The sequence below is a fragment of the Lissotriton vulgaris genome, chromosome 7, assembly GCF_964263255.1.
Source record: "Lissotriton vulgaris chromosome 7, aLisVul1.2, whole genome shotgun sequence".
Lineage (NCBI taxonomy): Eukaryota > Metazoa > Chordata > Amphibia > Caudata > Salamandridae > Lissotriton > Lissotriton vulgaris.
Genome location: NC_141695.1, coordinates 981,891,381 through 981,906,294, shown reverse-complemented (window position 1 = coordinate 981,906,294; position 14,914 = coordinate 981,891,381).

Below are 14,914 nucleotides of genomic sequence, written 5' to 3'. Positions count from 1 at the left end.
AGACACCCAGGGAAGAACTCTTGTGACTAGCCTAAGAAGAGCCGGGGAAACATTCCACGTGGCCAACATATATGGCCCAAACACTGACGACAGACCCTTCTGGGATGGGGTGGGAGCACAACTGCACACCCTACCACTAGGCGACCTTCTTGTCGTCGCTGGCGATATGAACAAGGTTCTAGACCCAGCGATTGACAAGCACCCACACAGACCGAGCCAAGCAACACACAAAGGCAACATCCTGAAGAACCTGTGCTCCAAACTCAGCCTGAAGGATCCATGGCGCCTAAGTAACCCAGACGCTAGAGAATATACCTTTTACTCCAACCCGCACAACTCCTACAGACGAATAGACTACATCCTCATGTCAGAAACACACACCCACCTCATAGACCACACGGAAATTGGGCCTCGGACAATCTCAGATCACTTGCATATAAGCCTAACCCTATCAGGGAAGCACAATGAAAAGCCAACTCGAAGATGGCGTTTTGATGACAATCTGCTCACCAACATCTCAGCGAAAGCAGAGATAGAAGCGGCAATAAAAGAGTACATGACAATTAACGACACCCCAGAGACAGACAGAGAACTGCTATGGGATGCCTTAAAAGCCACCATCAGGGGGACCGTTATGACAATCAAGGGCAGGCTGAACAAAGAAAGAAACAAAAAAATTGCAGACCTAGAAAAAGAAATTAAAAACCTAGAGAACGGCCACATAGCCAACCTAGAAGATAAGAACACCCTCACTAGCCTAACTAAACGGAAGTATGAACTCAACAGAATACTGAGTGAGAGAGCAGGGACCTGGATTAATAAATACAAATCTATTAACCTGTGCACCGCAAACAAAGCAGGTAAAAACCTAGCATCCTACCTTAAGGGGAAACAGAAACAGCACTCGATAGGGGCCATCAAAGACATACATAACAAGTCCCAGACTGCAAACAAAAACATTTGGAGGTCTTCAGAGACTTCTACGAGGGTCTATATACGAGAGACTAAACACTAAAAGATGATGGGGGCAAAGAACACTTAGGAAGCATATCCACACCGACGCTAGCAGACAAGGAACGAGACATCCTCGAACTAACCATAACGGAGGATGAAATAGGTAGAGCCACGGCAAGCCTGAAAGACAACAAGGCACCAGGGCCAGATGGCTTCACGACCGGATTTTACAAGCAGTACTTGCACATTCTCAAACCCACCATGAAAGAAGTCTTCACGAAGTGTGTCCAGAATGGACGCATGACACAGTCAATGACAGAAGCAAACATAATAGTAATACCAAAGGAAGGAAAAGACACAAACCAGGCAAAGAATTTTAGACCAATCTCACTCATAAACGTAGATTGTAAAATCTACGCAAAAATACTAGCAACCAGACTCAATGCATACCTACCTAACCTTATACACAGCTCCCAAGTAGGCTACCTTAAAAACCGTATGCCCAACTATAGGACGATGGTAATGGCCCTCTACAACGACCCTAAAGCACAGGTGGTAGTAAACAGAGGTACATCAGAAATACTTCACCTAGGACGGGGGACCAGACAAGGGTGCCCACTATCACCAGCCCTATTCCTACTAGCGATAGAACCACTCCTAACCATCATCAGAACCAACAAAGACATAGCAGGAATACCTGTAGAGGGAGAAACTTTCAAGTTAGCGGCATATGCGGACGACGTACTAATAGTCACAGAAGACCCAGAGAGCTCCATCAAAGCACTGATGGATACGATAGAACAATATGCCCAGGTCTCGGGGTACAAACTGAACAGGGACAAATCCGAATGCAAACCGCTGAACGTCCACACAACAAAAACGGTGTTAGGCACGTCCGGCCTAACATGGCAACAGAAACCCATAAAATATTTAGGCCTTCTCTTCGAGAGGGACCTAAGAGCCACACTGGAACACAACGAGCAAGCCACTCTCCAGAAAATTAAGGATAGAGTAGAAGGGTGGTCTCCAAAATTCACAACGTGGTGGGGGAGAGTGGAAGCGATTAAAATGATGCTCACACCAATGGTTAATTACATGCTGAGCATGCTGCCACTAATAAACACAGAAGACTTCCACAAGAGACTAGACAAAATGCTGAACAACTTTCTGTGGAGGGAGAAAAAGCCCTGAATAAGCCTACACAAGCTTAGACTGTCAAAAGACCCGGGAGGCCTTAACCTAACCAATTTCAAAAGATTCCAGAAGGCATGCATAGCCAGACAAGGGCTCCACTGGCTCGACCCGAGACCGGAATACACACCCGCATGGCTGACACTTGAGTGGGGACTACTAAAAGGTATGAACCCCATCACCCTTCTCACCGCCACCCGACACCCAGCAATCAAGGACAACCCCGTCCTAAAGAACACAAGAACAGCGCTCCTAAGTGTTGACAAACTAATGGGAACAATCATAAGGAAAAGTCAATTTGAGTCCATTTGGCACAACCCCACAATAAAGTACAGGGATAAGACTCTGAACATGCATTCATGGTATAGACACGGCATCTCCACTGCCAACGACCTTCAGAAACAAGGCACGCACCTAACTTTTGACAACCTTAAGGAAGAGCACAACCTACAGAGCATAGAACTGTACAACTTTCTGAAGATCAAGGTAGCAATAAGAAAGGCAAACCTTAACGGTCTAACACCATCACTCATACAACACGCCGCCAACCTCAACATTCTGGGACACCAAGTGGCACACCTTTACAAAGCCCTATGCCCCAAATCTACCAAACTCAAAGACAAAGTCACAAATTTTTGGGGAACAATAGCTGGTAGGGTGCTAAGTGAGGACGAGAGAGCCGAGCTATGGAGATCCACCTCCAGGAAAAAGGTAACGGCAACTCTAAACCAGACCAAATTCTGGCTAGTACATAAGGCATACTGGACACCAGCCCACCTAGCATCCATGGGAATCCGAGAGAGTGATTTCTGCTGGAACTGTGACAAGGGGAAGGGAGACCTGGAACACCTACTCTTCAGCTGTTCTAAGGTTAGGGAATTCTGGGACAAAATTGGAACACTAATTAACGATATCATAGGGGTAACCGTACACATAGACTTCCACAGCCTGGTCCTGGGGTTCACATCCCCATCAATCACAACTATAGAAGACCGCGACCTCATCGACCTACTGCTGACTGCGGCAGTCAAAACTGGAAAAACACAGCGAAAGCCACGCCTAAAGCATGGCTTAACTGGATCACCTTCCTATGAGGGGCTGACAACATCACAGCGATACACTCACCGAAAACACACAGGCAGTCGAATATGTGGGGTTCCCTAGACAACTACCTATCATCGCATGAACCCCCATAGGCGGCGAAGCTAGGCAATCAGCGATGCGGTACATCTCACCGGTCTCTGTGCATACAACAGGAATGTAACCTGTAACGCTCCTTTCTGTTTTCTTCTTCGACCTTTCTCTATCCTCTCTATCCTCTGGGGCGTGGGACCAAGGATGTCAACCAAGCAACGCAAAGGGGCGGAGGACGACATCGACAAGCAGAACTTGAAAGACTGGCAATCGCACTAACCCCAAAAAGACTGGAAGCTGGTAGTGAACCCCCTCCCCATCCCCCCGGGCCCCCCGCGGGGGCCCTCTTCTTTTTTTCCTCTTCTCTCCCCCTCATTTCTCTTTCACCCCCTTTTTCTTTTCCTATCTTTTTCCCTCTTCCTCCACCCATGTATACTCTATGCTCCATGTAAATATATATTTCTCTACAATAAAAAATTACAGAAAAAAAATATATAAATGGGTAGGGTAGGGATAACCTTGTGTGGGGGTTGTCCTCTGGATTATAAATTTTTTTTTGCTGCGATCATGAGGTTCTCCCGTGAGATAGCGGTATAAAAAACATAAACAATGGTAATAAATGGCATAATATGCCTTTGCACTGCTGAATAAAGGGTTTCTGACGGCATTGTTCATATTTATTTGCCTCAACACAACGAATTGAAACCTCGATGCAAGAGGTTCCATTTTTGCTGTAAAGTAAAACCACATCGAAGGGGTCTCTTGACTATAAAAAGATTTGTTTCCACGTGTAAAGAAGTCTGATGATCAGTTAAGAACATGCACACAGAATCCTAAATGTGAACATGTTTTAAAATTGCAAATAATAACATCAAAGTAGTGTTGTTTTGTAACAATATCCTGCACTGGCTACCTTGTACAGCATACAAGTATGCAATCCTCAGCTCACTAAAAGTGAATGTTTGTATATTTAAAAGTTTGTATTTATTTTCGCTGCAATCCTCATTCTGTTGACTTCTGTCTGTGCCCGGAGGTAAGCAAACGCTGTCAGTGTGATACCAAAGAGTTAAACTAATAGCGCGCGCTTTTTCCACTTTTACTGCCTGGCTGCTGTACAGTACTGCATGTACAATGACAACATAACAGATTGTAGGCCTTCCGTTGGCATTTTATTCTCCATCCATTCTTAACCTAAGCAAATGTTAGGTCATTATGATCCGAAAAGGGCGGCTCCCACAAGACGTGTTCGAAGAGTTGGAAGCCGCATGTAATCTTTCATGTTGACTTTTCCCAACCAAAGCAAATCTTCCCATTCTGAGCATCCCTTTGCCACTGACACAGCAGCTGGGCGTCTAACATACTCTTAGTTTGCGATTTACGTATACTATTCTACAGAGGATACAGCGTTTGGGGAGGTGCAGGAGCTTGTTCACAAGCGCGCACATTCTGCACTTTTGCAGTTTTTTTGCGTTCATTGGTGTTTTATTCTCCACTTATGTTGTAAAAACAGGCGCCTTTGTCATTAGCAGTTTTCGAATGTGTTTGTGATACTGTGCTGTGAGTTACTAGTATCATCCTGCAAATAGATCTCAGCATATTGTCCAGCTCTGTATCATCAAGGTAGGTATATATAATTTAGTATTGCTGCTCTTAACCCCGCAAGTTCTTGTACTCGCCGTGAACATTTTCCTGAATGCGGGAAACTCGGACCTGATTTTACCACTCCGGCAAACAACAACGCAAGAGGCGTGGCTACTACAGCAGTGAAGCATTGACCCCCATTCCCCACTGTCAGAACGAATCTTTCACTACTCTCCCCTTCCTCCTGCTTTCCCTTCTGCCCCATACAAAAGCTCACACATACACTTACCACCTTCTCAAAGTAGGTGGGAAATGCGTGTGTCGAATGGCATAGAGTGCTGTGCAGAACACTACAGGGTAATTCTGTGTCGGCAGTTAATACCCCCATTCCACGGGGATTTTCAAGGGGACGGCAAGCAACTGCGATACCGGCTGCTTCGAATCTCCACAGGGAACTTAGCAATCAGAGTCCTAGTGATAACTGATTTTCTAGAAGATATATATTGTTGCTATTCTGCGATACAACCATGCAAACTATGTGTGCATTTCCAATTATCCCAAGTATTCGCTGCATAATTATACTCATCGGAAGTTTTGAGCCCCATTCACTAAAAACTTTGGGGCATATTACCAAGCAATAGCGATAATTATCGCTATTGCTTGGTTAGAGACAAAAATGTTCCGCTGCGCTGCGGCGATGTTTACCGCAAATAAACCTTGATATTACCAAGGTTTATCGCAAATGGGATAAAAATCGCCGCAATGCATGAATATCGCTGAAAAGTCAGCGATATTCATGCATTACCGAGCTAACGCTCTTAGCCATGTTATCCACCTCCCATTGGAGAACATGGCTAAGAACTGCTCAGGGCAGGTGTTAGCTTTTGGAGATATTCGCGCTTAGCGCGAATATGTCCAAAAGTTGGTAATAGGAGATAGCGATGTTAGCAACTGTTTTCAGTCGCTAACATCTTGGCACGCCCACTTTGCATATCATTAGTGATAAATATCACTGACATGCAAAGCGGGGCCCAAGATGGCCGCTATCTCCTACTAGCTGTCGCTAATAGGGAGATAATTTTATCTCCCCTTTCTTGGCTTTTAAAGCCAAAAAAGCGGAGATAAAACCCCTTGATAATATGCCCCTTTACGTTTTAAACATATTTCGATGGCTGAAAATTGCTAAATTTGCGCCTGATAGGGGTTCTCAAAAGTTTAACTATTGGTCATAATTTGTTTTTCTCCTGCAGAATTGTAGCATACTACTAACTTCCATGCAAGTGGTGCCTAGTGGGCATTACAGGGCATGGTTAGACCTGCGAGATGTGAGGCCCACAAATATGTAATTTTTAAGTATACTAAAACTCCTTTCTGACCGTTTTTCGCAGTAGAAATGATCAGATATATTTCGAGGGCTGGAATAAATGGAAAGGGGCGACCACTCGGTCCCCCCGAACGTATGGTGGAGTACCCCGATCTCCCCGGGAAACCATTTTGGGCGGAAGGCGTGTCACGGCTGGTATGCCCGAAGCGGCGTAGCTGGGGCGCGCCTTTTCCCGCCCAAGAAGGGGTTGTCCTAGACACCAACACCGCCAGCCACGCCCGGGGGGTGGATTGGAGGAGGGTCTACGCCCGCCGGACGAAGGATAAAAGGAGCGACAAGCCAAGGAAGCATCCTCTTGTTCCTGTGCTCTGAAGCTGCACCCCCGCGTTGCACGTGAGCTCGAGACGGAACGAAGAGCCAATTTTGAAATTTGTAATTTCTCTTTTTTCTCTTCTAGCGCTGCAAGTCTTGTCCAGGACCTTCCACCTACGTGAGGAAAATACCGGGCAAAAGGGTCGCAAAGAAGGTTAGCACCGACCAAATGCTCCGGATGCTGGTGAAAGACATGGCGGAGATGAAGAAGAAAATGGCGGCCAGGGATGGTACAGGACGGCCAAAAAGAACCATCCCAGTGGAGGTCCCTGCCGGGAGAAGGAAGAGGGCCAGGAACGGGGCAAATGAGGACGAGGTCCCAGTTCCGGAGGCTCCCCCGGCGAGCCCTCCCAGACCAGTGGAGGCTCCGGCGCCGGTTCCCGTCGAGGGGCAACCGATCCCTGTGGTGGTTACCCCGGTGAACGAGGGGGACATGCCCCCGGAGTTGGCCGCCCAGCTGGCGGCATGGTTGGGTAGTAACAGCGTGGGTTCCACTGCTCCAAGGGACACGGCCGAGGAGGCCAAGCAATTAATGAGGCAGATGCGGCAATCACGGGAGGCCGCAAAAGCACCTTGTCCCTTTGTTTCCCCGCAGGCGCCCGTGGGTCACCCAGGATCAGGCGTTGGTACGGCAGGGTCGGCAGTTGCAGCGGCAGTTTCAGGTAAGCCATTGCCGATGGTTGGGGAGGGATCGGTACCTTCAAGGAGGGAAAAAATTGTACAACATATCCCGAAGGAGGTGAAGGAGAGGATATGGGCTGATAAATATGTAAACATATTCTCCTTGTTGTTCGATCACTACGAAATTGAGCATGTAAAAAACCAGAAAGAGTTCTTGCATCCAAGTGTATGGCGAGCCAAGATGGCCGGTTTTCGAGTTGATGAATCGATAGGCAATTGGGGCAGAGCGTTCGGAATGTTCATTGCAATTATGGGGGAACGTAGGCCCGATTTGTTGGGAGAATTGGCTGTGTATCAGACACGTATCATGGGTTTTTATGAAACGTATGGAGGAAATCAATGGTTTGCCTATGATAATATATTTCGTAAATCCAAGGAACATGATGCATCCTTGACATGGGATTGTTTTGACTCCATTTCATGGCAAAATATGGAAGTGGGGAAGTCACCAGTAGTGGGGAGTGAGATGGCCGGGTATTCCCGCCATTCGTCAGGGACGCCCTTTCGAGCAGGTTCCAGCAATGACCGGAACTCAAAGACTAGCGGCAGCACAGGAAAGAAAGGGGTCTGCTGGAGCTTTAACACGGGCAAATGTACTAGGCCTCAGGGTTCTTGTAAATTCAGGCACGAATGTTCAGGGTGTGGTCAGTCCTCCCATCCGGAGACCACGTGCAGAGCCAAGACTAGTGATACGGGGAGTAGGGGTAGCGCCTAACAGGTTTGAAATGGTCCAGGGGGCACCGCTACCGACCCCGGTTGATATCATGGCAATGATCCCTTGGCTAAACGAATACCCAGATCATATCTCCGCTGGGGTGTTGCGAGATGGTTTCTCATATGGTTTCCGCATCCCGGCGGGGGATTTTCGGGGTGAAGCACAATGTAAGAATCAGCTATCTGTGCGAGAGAATGCAGCGGTGGTACAAGCAAAGATTGGTAAGGAGGTGGCCCGAGGTCCGGTCGCTGGACCATATGATAACCCGCCAGTTGCTAATTTTGTTTGTTCACCCCTCGGTGTAGTCCCCAAAAAAGAGCCGGGGGAATTCAGGTTGATACATAATTTGTCAGCTCCAAGGGGTCTTTCGGTGAACAATGCGATTGACCCGGATGTCTGTTCAGTACGGTACGCATCATTCGATGAGGCCGTCGCCATTTTGAATCGCCTAGGGCCCGGAGCGCTGATGGCTAAATCAGATATCGAGTCAGCGTTCCGGTTGCTCCCGGTACACCCAGACGATCAGCGTCTCCTTGGTTTCATGTTTCAGGGTCGCTATTACATGGATAAATGTATGCCAATGGGTTGCTCCATCTCTTGTGCTTATTTTGAAGGTTTTAGTTGTTTTTTGCAATGGGCCTTCACAAGAATAACAGGGTTTACTCATGTGATGCATTATCTTGATGATTTTCTGTTCCTGGGGGCAGCTGGGGACATAGAGTGTACGCGAGCTTTGAATGCATTTTGTGATCTCATGAGGCGCTTTGGCGTGCCATTGGCACCCGGCAAGACAGTGGGGCCGTCTACTTCACTCGAGTTTCTTGAAATAGAGCTCGATTCCGAAGAGGGGTGCTTCCGCTTGCCCAAGGAAAAGGTGGCGAAATTCGAGTCATCGCTCAAAGCATGTATTAGCGCAACCAAAGTGAGATTACATCAGTTACAGCAGGTCGTGGGTCAACTGAATTTTGCCCTGAGGGTGATCCCAATGGCGCGCCCATTTTCCCGCTCAATTGCGCAGGCCATGGTTGGCCTTAAGGAAGGCCACCACCGCACAAGGCTCTCGGCTGAGGTCCGGCAGGACATGCTCATATGGTTGGCATTTCTGGCGGATTTCAACAGTCGGGTCGTGTGGAGCAAACCCGGGGTCTCCTCGGAGGAGTTAGGGTTGTGGACAGACTCGGCAGGGAGTGTGGGATTTGGCGCCATTTTTGGCAATCACTGGTCAGCACAAACCTGGCCGGCGTGGTGGCATGAGAATGGGCTCACAGGTAACATAGGTTTTCTTGAGCTTTTTCCTATTCTGGTGGCCTTAAAAACATGGCCCGAGGGTTTTCGTGACCGCACTGTGGTGTTCTGGTCTGATAATATGACCGTTGTCGAGTGTATCAATAGTCAGGCTGCCCGCTGCAGGTGGATCCTGAAGGAAATTGTTTTGCTCTGTATGAGACTGAACGTCCACTTTAGGGCAAGACATGTGCCAGGGGTGTTAAATCAGGCTGCTGATGCGCTTTCTCGTTCCCGTATGCAGGCCTTCTGGGGTTTCCTACCCTCAGCGGACCCGGTGGCGGCACCTTTTCCCAAAGCTCTCTGGTCTCTCGGTGCCCCGGACTACAAGACCTCGTGGGAGAGAGTCTAGCTCCCAGAACAAGGAAGGCATACGAAGGGGCGTTCCGTTCCTATTGGTCCTTTTTGGGTTCTGCTGGGGGGGAGCTATGGGGCCAGGAGGAGTATGTCCTGAAGTTTCTGTTATCATTACGTCAGGCAGGCAAATCAGTAGCCACGGCGCATAGGCACCGGGCCGCTATTTCTTTCATGGCTCGAGCTCATGGTCTCCAGGACCCCACAGCGTCTTTTGTGGTTCAGAAGGCGCTACGTGGGTGGCAACGCCTTGAGGGTCGCAAAGTGGATGATAGGCACCCGATAGGTCTGGAAAGGTTGGCCCTGTTGATGTCAGTCCTCCCTGCAACATGTTCATCACAATATGAGACAGTACTGTTTAAAGCCGCTTTTTCATTAGCATTTCATGGGGCTATGAGGGTAAGCGAGCTTGTAGCAAGGAATAAGCAGGATACGGGGGGGACTGTGCCGAGAGCACATCCGCATTGCTGGGGAAACAATGGTAGTCTCCTTTGCCAGGTCCAAGACCGATCAAGGAGAAAACGGCGAGTGTGTAATAGTCCGCCGTATTCCCGGATCGCCCATATGCCCGGTAGCCTGCGTGGAGGAATATTTTGCGCAGAGGGTGGCAGCATGGGGGGGAAGCTTACTGAGGCACGCCGATGCCACACCGCTGACGAGGTTTCAGTTCCAACGGGTGCTTGCGATGGCAATTACAGCCCCAGGGTTAAACCCGTGTGAGTTCGGGACCCATTCCTTCAGGATAGGGGCTGCAACAGAGGCCACAGCCAGGGGTCTGAGTGTTGATAAAGTGAAACAGTTGGGGCGTTGGTCCTCGAATTGTTATAAACGGTACGTGCGGTTGCACATGTTATGAAGCTAATATCATGAACTCACGCTTCTTGTTTTTGTTTGGTTTTACAGTTTCGCATGCTTACGAGGCGGGGCAGACTGTGCAGTCGACCCGACACCTGGGAACCAGCGGTCAAAGGACACCGGCTGTGGACAGAGTGGTGTGGGTCGTGGGCCACTCATACGTGAGGCGTGCCGCAGACGTATTCAAAGCAGGTGACATGATTCACATGGCTGGGGAATACGGGTACAGGGTGACCTTCTACGGAAGGGGAGGGCTCTGTATTGACCAGTTTCAGGTTTTTATGGAGGGTTTGTTAGGGCGGACGAGGTCACCGCCGTCTATACTCATAGTGCATCTTGGGGGCAATGATTTGGTGACCATTGGTCGACGAGTGCTTCTCGAGGTAATACTATCCACTGTAAGTTGGTTGGCAAAGAGGGTCCCTGGGTGCACAATTGCATGGTCCCACATGATCCCACGGAAGGTGTGGCGGGGGGCTAATTCTGTGTCTGCTTTAAATCACTCCGTGAAGAAAGTAAATAACAAACTTGGTAGATTGTTTCGTACGAATACATTGCATTCTATTCCGCATGGGTGTATCAGGGGGGATCAGATGTATTTGGAGGACGGGGTTCATTTGTCCCGGGTGGGGAATGATTTACTCATAGGAGACTTCATAGCTTGGTTAAAGAATTTGTAGCCATGACCTTTAAGTAGGAGTTTTGTGGGGGGTCCGGATAGCCGGTCAACTATCCGGGCCTGTGGCGGTAAGGTCATGATCGGTGAGCAGTAATTGGAAGATCCCTAGAGGTTTGGGCGTCACCCATTACGGATGGGAGCGCCCGGGGGGAGGCGGCCATTGGCCCCTCAAACGGGAGGCGGTCCCATCTAAGGATGGGACGCCGAAAGGGAAGGCGGCCATAGGCCCCTTCACTGGGTAGGAGGGGATACGGACCCCTCCTTGGAATTTCCCGGGGCCCGGACATCTGCGACGGCAGGTGTGGTAAGTTGTGTGGGGTGGGAGGGGGGTCTACTCTACTTTCTAGACACCTCACACGAGTCCTCGGACGACCACTAAGATGGCGTCGAGTTAACAGGGGGCCCCCGCTAAGGCAAGGGAAATTGGAAGTTGGCACAGAGGTACAGTCCTCTGTGCGCCCGCCCCTCACTAGTGAGGGGGGAATTGGTAGTGGGGATCTGACACCGGTTACGACCTTGCCGTTGGCCCGTAACGTTAGGATGTACAATTTCAATGTTCAGAAATGCATTTGCAGGATGTTTAGTATCGGCTAGGAGAACCTTTGTATTAGAGATGTGTTAAGGTCAGCCAAGAACATCGTACTGTATAACTGAAATTGTACATGATATGAAACTGTTATTTTAATGTTTTAATTTTGTTTCATATTTTAATAAATACGGCCGGGAAGGGTAATTCCCTCCCGCCTTCCAAAAGCTCAGAACCGTTTCCGTCTTCCCATCCTTGGGGATTTGTGTTGAGAGGGGGTGGCGGGTATCTCAGCCATATGGAAAGGGGCGACCACTCGGTCCCCCCGAACGTATGGTGGAGTACCCCGATCTCCCCGGGAAACCATTTTGGGCGGGAGGCGTGTCACGGCTGGTATGCCCGAAGCGGCGTAGCTGGGGAGCGCCTTTTCCCGCCCAAGAAGGGGTTGTCCTAGACACCAACACCGCCAGCCACGCCCGGGGGGCGGATTGGAGGAGGGTCTATGCCCGCCCGACGAAGGATAAAAGGAGCGACAAGCCAAGGAAGCATCCTCTTGTTCCTGTGCTCTGAAGCTGCACCCCCGCGTTGCACGTGAGCTCGAGACGGAACGAAGAGCCAATTTTGACCCACCCACCAGCCCCTGTTGACAGCGATTTGTTGGAATAAAATTGATTGACGTGAATTGGTTTCGTTTACAGGTCGCTTGGAATAAAGTTGATAATGTGTGTATAATAAAGGATGATTTTCGTTTTCAACATGTTTCATTAGCAGAAATGTTTGCGGATAAGTTGAATGATGATGCTCAGTAGAGTTGGTTTCTCTTACAGGTTGTCTTGGAATGAAGTTAGTAATGTGTGTATAATAAAGGATGATTTTCGTTTTAACATGTTTTCTTAGCTGAAACGTTTGCGAATAAGTTTAATGGTAATACTCAGTAGAATTCTACGTAAAATCGTTTTGAATGTAATTTCCTTTTCATTAGCTTAGTTTAAAAATGTCGTATTTATTTCTGGTCAGGCGGTAAGGTCATGATCGGTGAGCAGTAATTGGAAGATCCCTAGAGGTTTGGGCGTCACCCATTACGGATGGGAGCGCCCGGGGGGAGGCGGCCATTGGCCCCTCAAACGGGAGGCGGTCCCATCTAAGGATGGGACGCCGAAAGGGAAGGCGGCCATAGGCCCCTTCACTGGGTAGGAGGGGATACGGACCCCTCCTTGGAATTTCCCAGGGCCCGGACATCTGCGACGGCAGGTGTGGTAAGTTGTGTGGGGTGGGAGGGGGGTCTACGCTACCTTCTAGACACCTCACACGAGTCCTCGGACGACCACTAAGATGGCGTCGAGTTAACAGGGGGCCCCCGCTAAGGCAAGGGAAATTGGAAGTTGGCACAGAGGTACAGTCCTCTGTGCGCCCGCCCCTCACAAGTGAGGGGGGAATTGGTAGTGGGGATCTGACACCGGTTACGACCTTGCCGTTGGCCCGTAACGTTAGGATGTACAATTTCAATGTTCAGAAATGCATTTGCAGGATGTTTTGTATCGGCTAGGAGAACCTTTGTATTAGAGATGTGTTAAGGTCAGCCAAGAACATCGTACTGTATAACTGAAATTGTACATGATATGAAACTGTTATTTTAATGTTTTAATTTTGTTTCATATTTTAATAAATACGGCCGGGAAGGGTAACTCCCTCCCGCCTTCCAAAAGCTCAGAACCGTTTCCGTCTTCCCATCCTTGGGGATTTGTGTTGAGAGGGGGTGGCGGGTATCTCAGCCATATTCACTTCCAGGGTATAAAATCAAATGGAACCCTCCCGGACTTTGTGGGGGGTGTGGGGAAATGTTCTAGATCAGTGAAAATATATATTCAAGTAGGAGAGAAAATCTCTGAGCACACTTTTTGTGAATTGGGCCCAGTTTCACTTGTATTATAAATAGCTCTAACCTTTTCAGTGATTACAAATATTAAAAAGCTGTCACAAAAGTGAGGAAATGTATGGTAATTCCTGCATAGATCTACATTTTTTATACTATTCCGACCTGCCTTCACAAGCCAGACATTTCACTTTATCAATGACATATCATGTCTTCTGTGGATGCGGTTGGGGGAGGGGTGGGCAACATAATCGTGAGACATTGTACTTAGCGACTCGAAATAACAAAAACAACAGAAATAGCACAATTGTCTTTAAGATGAAGCCAATCTTGATGGAATATTTTAAAGAATTAACTAAGAAATATATATATATATCTATATATATATATATATATATATATATATATATATATATATATATATATATATATATATATATATATATATATATATATATATATTTGTAAAGGGATTGCATCACCGGAATGTCCCTTTCTCTGACATTCCAGTCCTGCTTCATATTTACAAAGTAGGTTAATGTTGCTTTGTAAATATGCTACCCTTTCTCACGGAAATCTGTGTGGAAGGGGCATGCAATGAGTGTTGCTGTGGGCATTCCACTGCAACACCATTGCTTTTTGATGCTGTCACAGATTTACAAGGATGTGCAAATCTGAGGCAGCACTAAAAACTAATGCCATTCAAAAGTAGGTATTAAATTGGCGCAGCAAGAACAAATTCTTTTATTTCTTCTAATTTTTGCTCTTTCTATTTGTGCTAAGAAATTCCTTTATTTCTCCTAATTTTTGCTCTTTCTATTTGTGCTGCATTCTGCAGCAAACATAGAAAGAGCGGGATGGCTTTAAAGAGTATGTTCAGGAATGTGTCCTTGCAACACAGACACCCTTGCACCATAGTGCAAGAAGGACTACATTGCAGGGATGATTGCCTGCAACACAAGCACTCGTACACCATAAGGCACTTTCTCACTATGGCACAAAGGTGTCTATGTTGGTGCTAGGCAGTTATTTTTAGCACATGGGAAAACAGCGGTGTGCCATATTCTTGTAAATACAGAACATCCCCATGTTTTTTATATGATGCAGCGCATTGCTGCAAAATTGCTAGCAGCGCCCCGCTGCACCATTTCCTAATAAATATTACCTTTAATTTTTTTGTTCCTTGGGGCTTTTTAGACATTCTTCTTTACAGAACAGGGGGACTGTGTGCTTAGAGACCCCACATCATACAAAAGCAAACCACAAATTTATTCAGTGTAAAATTAATCTTGATGGAATACTTTAAAGAATGTCCAGAGGAATTTGGTTTTGGTATTCTATAGGGTACTTTAGACATTCTTCTTTAGGAGTTTTCTATATTGTCACATAAC